We start from the raw sequence: 9796 nt of genomic DNA, 5'->3' as shown, positions 1-9796 counted from the left end.
ATGTAACGTGCTGGTGGATGATCCCGACATGCATTTATGGTTGGATCTATTGATTGGATTATATTGTTTCGATCTTAGGACAACTTGATTGATCATTGGATTGTGGGTTTATGTTATGAATTTATTGTATAATCTTTTAGGTGGCCGACCTAATTGTTTAGGTCCCAGGTTGGTATAAATATGATGTAAGATCTCTTTGTAGATCATGGGAATATGGGTTTTTGGGATATACGATTATCTGTGTGCGAATAAGATTGTAATCATATGCAGAGGTTTTGGTTGATCATAGGTGATCGAATTGGGTTTGTGTAAGAGTTTTAAGACCTTCGATACTAAGCTTAACTGAAACTGTATTCAGGCATAGGAGATGTTATTCTTGCAGTTCATTCTTCTTTTTGCATTGTAGTTTGGATTTATTTTCTAGTTAGTGAGGCTCCTTTTGTGATGAGAAATGCGCTCTAGGTTGTTGGCCTTCCTGCATGTGTAGGCCCCTCTTTATGTAATTACATACTTACTGTATAATTATTATTTGATTGTGGGTAGGCTTCCCACCATGGTTTTTCCCTTTATCGGGTTTTCCACGTACAAATCTTGGTGTTAACTTTTGTGGATGATTGGTTAATGTTTTTTGGATCATATTTGTGCTTAACTGTTATATCTGCTATTCTGGTATTTGGTTTATGTATTCTGATAATAAGGTTTTAATGCTTAAATTTTTATAATTTGTTAACAACTGATTCACCCCCCCCCCTCTCAGTTGTTAATCGGTTATCTGAGTTGTCTAACAAGGGGAAATGAGATGGAGAAACATTTGAGGACCTAAGAGATTATGTGCAACATGCAGATCTGTTACACCTCCATTTCCAATAGGCTTGGAATTCTTTTAGGGGGGTTGTATGGTGCAGGAGCACCTAGGCCCTAAAGGTCTCATGAAATTTTTATGTTGGTTTTTGTTTTCAATGTTTTGTTAAGGTTTTATAAGGTCCAAGGGACCATTTGAAGTCATACTAAATCATATTGTAAGGCATTAAGCCATTTTTGTTCAATATAGACCTATAAGGTCCTGAGAAGGTCAAACATGGTCAAAAGAATAGAAAATGCTCAAAGAAGGCTGAAAATGATTTAATAAGGCTTATTTATCCTATTCTAGTGTGTCTAATGTGATAACAAGTGATTTGGAGTCATTTGGTCAAGTTTTGCAAAGTTGTCAATTTTTTTTGTAAAGTTGTCACTTTGTGAGAAATAGGTCAATGGGTCAAAATTGATGTTTAATGGTATGTAAGGTTTTTCTGGGTCTATTTGGATTATCTAAGTGATTTTTAGTCATGGTTTGGTCTAGGATCAAGTTTCAGACAAAATTTGCTCATATTGTAAAAAATTGTCAATGTTGTCACAAGCAACTTTTTGTGTTTGAGAAGGTAATTAGGTGTTTGTTATCCATGTTGGTTCAAAAAGGTAGTTATAGAAGTTGGGAAGGCTTGGAAACCTTTATAAATTCCTATCTTCATTCACTAAAAGTTTGAAAGGCATGTACCAAGGAAGAACATTAATAAACAATGTTGAGTTCTCTGCAAATACTCGTGTTTCAAACGTACCAATCCGTTCTTAAGCATTTTATTTTATTAAATATAATTCATTTGTCTAAGTCATTGGATATGGTTAGTGGATGAATCCTCTTTAATTTTCCTTTTTTCTCACTCGATTTCATTCACTTTTGAAAAGAGATATATTGATTTTTGTGAAGATTGTTTAAACCCTCATCTAGGGTAACCTGAGACTACATAATAATGGGTTTTGTTTTATTTCCAAGTTAAATGACCTCGCCAAAGGGTGGAAAAGTGTTTGTAAATATGTATTTTCATGTCATATTCTTTGCAAGGACCCATGCTCAATTTTGCACATGGAAATTGATGTCAAAATGTTGATTGACAGTGCCATAGTCTGAAATACAATGATCTCTTGGAGTTTTGGAGGGTGTGAATGGAACAAATGTGTTGGGTGGTGTTGTAAGTGAAGAGAGGGGTGAGTGAGGGTCCCTTTGGCATGATCCAAGTGTTATATGAACAAGGAAACCAACCAATTCATGGTGATTTATGACTGTCCTAATCCTTGAAGTTGATTGTCACAGTTTTGACAGTGCCTTGAATCACTGCACTTTACATGTTTAGGAGTAGATTTGGGGTTGGATTTGATGTCAAGAGGAGTATTAGGGTGGATTCCCATCATTATTTCTTGCATTTTAAGGTTTGTGAACAAAGGAATGGTTCATTCAATGATGACTGCCTCTGTCCTTTACATGATTGTCCTAAAGCATGTTTTGATTGTCTAAAAAAAATGAATCCTCAATAAACATTGTTATATCAATTTTGGGTTTCTTGGGAGGGTAAATATTCATGAGGGTATGTGTTTGGAAGCCCTTTGAGGAATGATAAGGATGTATTTGTGTGTGAGTCTTGTGGAAGTTTGTAAGGTGTCAAGGTGAAAAGAAGATTGAAGTCCTAATTGAGGGTTGGTGTTAAGTGATAGACTAAGGGTTATTGATGGTTCCTAAGTATTGGAAGGTTGTATGGAAGTTGTGAAGTTATTGTTGGCTTGTGAGAACCTATGTGTTTGAGTTATCCTTAGGTGAGTGTTGTTACATAACAAAGTTGGAGTATGTGTCTTAACCCTGATATGAAGGGAGTTGAGCCCATTGTTGTGAAATATGCCTGATTGGCATTGAAATGTTTTCATGTTGTTGAGAGTTGAACCCGAGCCTCTACATCACAAGGTCACTAGATTTGCTTTTTTTGTGGATCTAAAAGTGATTTTTTTTTTAAATCTACAAAAATGGTCATCACGGAGAACAAATATTTTTTGGTTCAAATCTTGGGTGCAAAATACCAACTGGGTATCCATTTGTTTTTCAAAATTCATTATAATTCATAAGAAATTTCTTTTAAAAAAAAGTGAAAAAATGATTTGGCCATAAAAATCTTTTGTAATTTTTTTCAAAAATAATTTTGACTAAGAGTTTAATCTTGCATGGTTGAGTAGTGTCATTAGGATCATTCATGTGTATTCATGTGGCATCTATATCTTCGACTGGGAGATGTTTTTCCATCATTTGTCAATTAATTCATTATTCAAGTAGTGTCCTTGGGAACACTCATGCAGATTCATATTGTCTTCTTGATTTTGATCATCATCTTGGTTTAGAGGAGGTTCTTCATTCAACACTATAGTAGTTGTCATGTGATAGTTGTCTATAAATTCTTTGTTCTTTGAGAATGTTTTTCGTGTTCCTATTGTTGAACACACCATAGGACTAAGAGTGGGGGTGAATCAATTTAGACCTCAAAAAACTTCACTTCTAATCTATTAAACTTTAAACCATAATTAACATATTACTATAATTATGAAACATGAAAACACAAAACACAACAATCACATAAACACCATATTTATGTGGAAAACCCTAAACAAGGAAAAACCAGTGAGAATCACACTCACAATATGAATAACTAATTACAATTTTTAGGCTCGAGGCCAAGGAACTCACTGCCCTTGAAAAAGCTAAGGCAACATACAAAGGGCTACACAAATTGGCAAAATGAACACACCTTCTTCTAGTAGGTGCAGATGATTAATGAACTAAAATGAACGAGATCTCCTAATCATGAAATTGTCCTTGAACCATTGTGTCAAACAACCAATATCATGGCAAACACATTTGACAACAAACATTGTCTCAAGATCTTTACAAACTATTTTTCACACTTTTATCATGCCAAATATTCTAATGCATCATTCATATCCACTTCACATCAATTCACAGACATCCCATACACAACTCATACATCCACACTCCTATATATACAAGATAATTCATTGAAATTCTCAACTAGGTCGGCCATGGATATAATATGCAAAATTACATTTTTTTGACCATCTAGACCTATAACATCTATTGTGTTCCACTCCAGGAGATAAAGGGGGACCCAAACACATCACAATACATCCTTTCCAAACAAGTCTAATGAATTGCACATGCTAACACATCCTCCAAGGTTGGCATCAAATGGAACGTGTAGATAAACAATGTAGCACACCAACTAGTTGGCCTAAAAGCATTCTCAAATGCAAAAAAACATAATGCAAATCCACACACACCATGGTGGGACCCATATCAACATCCAAGCTCAACCACCAAATTATATTTGGACCAGAAAGGTATAATTGAACTAGAACACCGCACAAACAAAATATACATGTCCTTCAAGTTGCAACACTAAAAACCACATATCAAAGAACTGCCAAGCATTCTCCAAATTAATTTTGATAGATGGTATCCAGACATAATAACTCGACCAAAATAACCCTGGACATAATAACCCAAGGACAAAATAACCCAAGGTCATAATAATCCATGGACAAAATAACTCATGGTCAAAATAACCCATGGACAAAATAACTCGTGGTCCTTTTAGATCAAGCTAGTAAACTAGAAATGACATAAAATCAATCAGAACATTAGAATTTAAATCATGTAGAAGGAATTAAAACAAGTTGAGAGAACATTTTAAATGGAGGCCATGGAAACTGCAAAAAGTGAAACAACATTTTAAATGGAGGCCATGGAAACTGCAAAAAGTGAAACAATATTAAAAGTCATCATGCATGTGGTTCTATCTAGAAGGGAGTATTGTGAATGATTGCATCCCCAATGTTTGAAGTGTGGATATTTTTCCAATTCTTGTGCCAAATTTTTGCTCCAATTTGCATTGCTATCTCTTAATGTGCCCAAATGACCATAAATAGTCACAAAAACTATTTATTAAACTAAATTATAAATATGATTACAAGGAACATAAACAAGCACGACAAAAAATTAAGCAACATTAATCTTTAAGATAAAAAAAGGGATTGTGAGGCACCATAGAGGCTATTTAGGTCATTTTTAGACCATATAACTATTATATACCCCTAAAATAGCTTGAAAACACCTTTAATATGCTTAAATAACCTATAAAATGGTAAATAATTACAAAAACAAAGGCAATTTCATGGGATAAGCTAATTAAGAGTTATTATGAAAAGAAATAAGTGAAAATGCATTATGAAGAGATATTAAGAAGATATAAAGTGATAGAATTAAGAGAAGTAAAGAAAGGAAGAAGGGGAGAAGAAGTAAGAGTGTGTAGACTGATAAAAAGAGGAGAAATCCAAATTCATAAAAGAAGATATTTTATAATATATTTTTTTGAACATTATTTTAAATTTCCTAGGGTTTTCTAAAAGAGTGTACAAAAAACAATATACTTTTAGGGAACCAACACATTCTTCATAACAATTTGGCATTGTTAGAAATATTTTACAAATAAATGTTCAAGTCGATGCTATACTACGACACAAACAAAATCTGGTGATGTGATTAGCAACATAGATAAATTTAGCAACATACATTTAATTTATAAATTTTATTTTTCTTTCTCTATATTCTTACAAGGATATTTTGTCCATGGGTTATTTTGACCATGGGTTATTTTGTCTTGGGTTATTTTGTCCTTGGGTTATTGTGACTGGGTTATTCTGTCCAAGGTTATTTTGGCTGGGTTATTATGTCCTACTACCTTGATAGACACCCTATTGTTAGAAATAACAACAAATAACTGAACCATCTAAGCAATAAAGGTTATGTAAACTTGATAGTACACCATACATAGATTATAAACATTATATCTAGAACCACACTCCATAATATTCACATATTGAAGGAATGCAAAACATTCTTCCACTATATTAAATACTTTTTTCATGCATAAATATTGTTTCTTGCATATTGAAACTTCCACTAAACCAACCTTTCAAAAACACCTCATACTTACTCAATATCACTACTAAACCACACAAAAACATTAGAACATACATTTCTGGACCATCTACAACACATAATGACAACAATGACAACACAAGACAGGTTGACATCAATGACAACATAACACAACAATTCAAGTTTCCAACACCTATTCCTTTTGGAACATTATTTTGGAGGATTCTTAGTCCTTCATTCTCTTTTATCTTTTTTGGAGAGGAGTTTTCTCTCACAGAGTTTTTCTCCTCTTCTCCATTTGTGATAGATTATACTGGTTTGTATATGGGTATCTCATCAGGCCTTTAATTGTTGGGGCCCATTCTTGCATTTCATTCATTTAGAGGTTTATTACTTCTCCCTAAGTTTCACTTAAGGGGGGGTGTTAGAGAATTCTATATTTAGAGACATGATTTTTAGTTTATGTTCACTTATTTGAGATTTAGTTGAGATTTGTTTAGCTCCTTTATGCTTTTTTCTAGTTTTCTCACAAATTTTGATGAATTTTGAAAAACTAATGGATACCTAAATTGGTATTTTGTGCCCAAGAATTGAACCCATAAAACTTGTTTCTCGATGATGATTGGATGTATAGATTTGTCAAAAAACCCACTTTTAGATCCACACAAAAAACTAGATTTGGTGATCCTGTAACACTCTTGAGGAAAGAAACCCTCAAATATTGAGAATGGGTTTGCTGAATCCAAACTCTAATAGCATGCTGAACTTTGCAACACAATCTTGCAAGATCAAACAACAAACAAGAACACTTTCCACAAATGAGAGTAGCAAGAAAGATATGTTATATTCCTAAAAAGTAGAGATTATAGAATAAATAATACAATGCATAATGACTTGCTTTATATAAAGAAAGAGAAGTCCTAATCTAATATTGGGAAAACTAAAAATAGCACAAAGGAGCTAAATAAAGCTCACTAAAGTTCAATTAAGTGAACTTATGCTAAAAATCATGTGTCTAAACATAGAATGCTCTAAATACAAATACTTATGCTAAAAATCATGTGTCTAAGCATAGAATGATTTTTATCCTTTAACTACTACCCATGGATCTTCGCTAATAAGAAAATACTTGATATTGAGCTTCCAAAACTTTGAGTTTATCCTCTTACTTCTCTTAATATTCATTCCAAAAGTTTTTTTCCTTATTTGTTTCCTAAAACACAAGATTGAGTATAAAATTCCCACTCAAGAAAATATTAGTACAAAATAGACTTCTTCCTTCTATAGGTCTAAAAAAATAAGAGACTCTAATAATAAATGACATGAAACATGTAATATAATGATGAAAGTATTGCAAATTTTATGATCTAGTTAAATCCTACTTAATACAATGGTGATAATATCAGAAGATTTATGGTCCAGTTAAATTTTAATAGAGTTTCAACATAGTAACGCTTAGATAAAGTGTAAGAATAGAAGAGATAAGAAGAATAATCAAACATAATAATGACATGAAAAATGACATTAGATATACCTTGGGAAAACTCTAGCAAGGGAAGAACCTAGCTTCTAAAGTTTTGAATCCAATACATTAATTAATAACCAATAATTACAATAGGATAATATTTTTGTGCTCATAAGAGATATACAACTCTAAAACTAGATGTATTTTGATAGCACAATCATGCATTAAACATTGCACACAATATCCATATCAAGTCCTATATATGACAAGAAGACCCAATAAACCAAGAACAATTTTCCAAAACCATGTACTCAAAACCCTAAGCCAATGTCAAGTCTAGGTTGTCTACATTCAATCCATTAATCATACTCCAAAAGAAAATCCCCCCAACATAGACTATAATTCTTGATTGACCAATTTGACCTATATAATTAAGGGGTCCATGTGCAACTCTCAAATACCCCAACACGAGCCAATAATTACAATTACACACCTCTTCAATACAAACTATAGATAGTTAATTAAATATATTTTCATAGTCCACCTATTAATCCCTATCCAATGTCTTCTTATAAATGACAAGTAGTAAATAGACAAAATAATTGAATCTTATAATCCATCCAAGCAACATGTCATTTTTTATATAGACATGTTAATTATAATATTACAAAAATTAAATAATTACTCCTAGACCTAGGACTTTACAAAATGTACAACAACAACTAGTCCTCTAGTCTTAATAGTATATACCCATAAGGAAATGAGAAAAGCCATTCAATAGAAGAATATTTTAATGCTCTCTAGGGAAAATTTCACCTAAGAACTTATCCTTGTACATAAAATACAAACATGTAGTAGTGAAGGAGGAAAAATGTATGTTCTAGGGGTATATTTGCCATTATACATTAAAAAACGAGGTACCACAAAACACGAGTAGATGATGTGCAATTTTTTTGGGATATTGGTATGTGCTTCTAGCCTCAATAAACTCTTCATTGTCTCGCCCCTAGGATTAGTATTAAATATTTTTTCAATGTTATCAATCTTTTGAAATAGGATTTCTAGGATGGTAGAAGGATATGTATCAAATGAGGTTTGGGTACCATTAGTATGACATATGTAGGAGCTATAAAATAAGCCATTTAAGAAGGTTTAGTAGGATGTATGTAAGGAGGATTAACGAGAAGAATAAGATAATACACAAGAATATACAAGAACATGTAACACAATATATGCATATGAAAAGGATGATGTGTGGAGTAGGATGTGGTTGTGGTGGATACATTAGCAATATTAGGAATGATACTAGTTAGAGGAATGATAGGAATCATGGTTTTATGCATGATGAAAGTGGTAAGGGTTTAAAGGGAAGAGAAGCATATGTGAAAATGGTATGTGAGATGTGGGTATAATGGAGGAGTAAACTCAAGAGAACAAAATTTTGGAGAGGGGACAATGGTAGAGGAAGACATGATTGTGGATACAGGAGGGATGATAGATACAATAGTAAAAGAGCCAAGGACAACAAGCTTAGAACCAAAACTGTAAAATTTCTCCAACCCAAATAATTTGTTGGTAAATAAATTATGAATCATATCCTATAATTGCAAAGGTTTTCTAGTATTAGCTAGGCTATCAAGCTCTGTAGAATTTTTTGTTGCTGGGATACATGCTCATTGTAATCATAGTCTTCACATTTCTTAGGGGAACATCATTATTAATTGAGTCATATTCTATTTCAAATAAACACTCCTTCATAAAAGGGGGTGAGAGTGAAGAGAATTTGGCATACAATTGACTCTTAAAATCCTAAAGGACAAGATAGATAAAGATAACTTAAGGATTGATAAGAAAATGAAAATCAATTAATAGTTAAATTTAAAACAAACATGACTTGCAAACCTTAGAGGCCAAAGTAAGGGTGTAATGAAATAATTTGTACAATAGAAGAATACAATAGAAAATATTCTACACATAATTGATAATATATATAGAGCTAATTCGATACTGTTCTAAGATTTATTCCTTCTATTTGATGACTATCTTGAGATTTAGACATGTGCAATTTTTTTTAAGGGACAATTTCAATCATTATGGCTTTGAAGGACCTAATGTGTGACTTTGAACTAGTAAAATACATGTTTCTAAAACTTGCTTACTTTGATTTTCGATATCTGATGCATTGGTAATGATTGTAGAGTTTTTAAATGTAATAAAGGAATATGCTAGATCACTAGGATCAAGTTCTTCTAGGTCAAGCCCCTAGTTTTTTTGGCTTTATGACTTTGAGTGAATATTTGAAAACAAAATATACAAATGTGCAAATGGTCTATATATAGGCGACACAAATCTATATTCTTTTATTCCTTTAGAAATTGAAGTGTGCTTTAGACATTCATTTTAAGCCCCCTTGTGTTTAGATGTGTAATACTGACACATTGAATGTTCTAATATAATAAGACATACTAACATGTCACACAAAACATATCCTAATTGAAATCACAACGACTACTAAAAAT

The sequence above is a fragment of the Cryptomeria japonica genome, chromosome 10 (assembly GCF_030272615.1).
Source record: "Cryptomeria japonica chromosome 10, Sugi_1.0, whole genome shotgun sequence".
Lineage (NCBI taxonomy): Eukaryota > Viridiplantae > Streptophyta > Pinopsida > Cupressales > Cupressaceae > Cryptomeria > Cryptomeria japonica.
Note: the sequence above shows the minus strand (reverse complement) of the source record.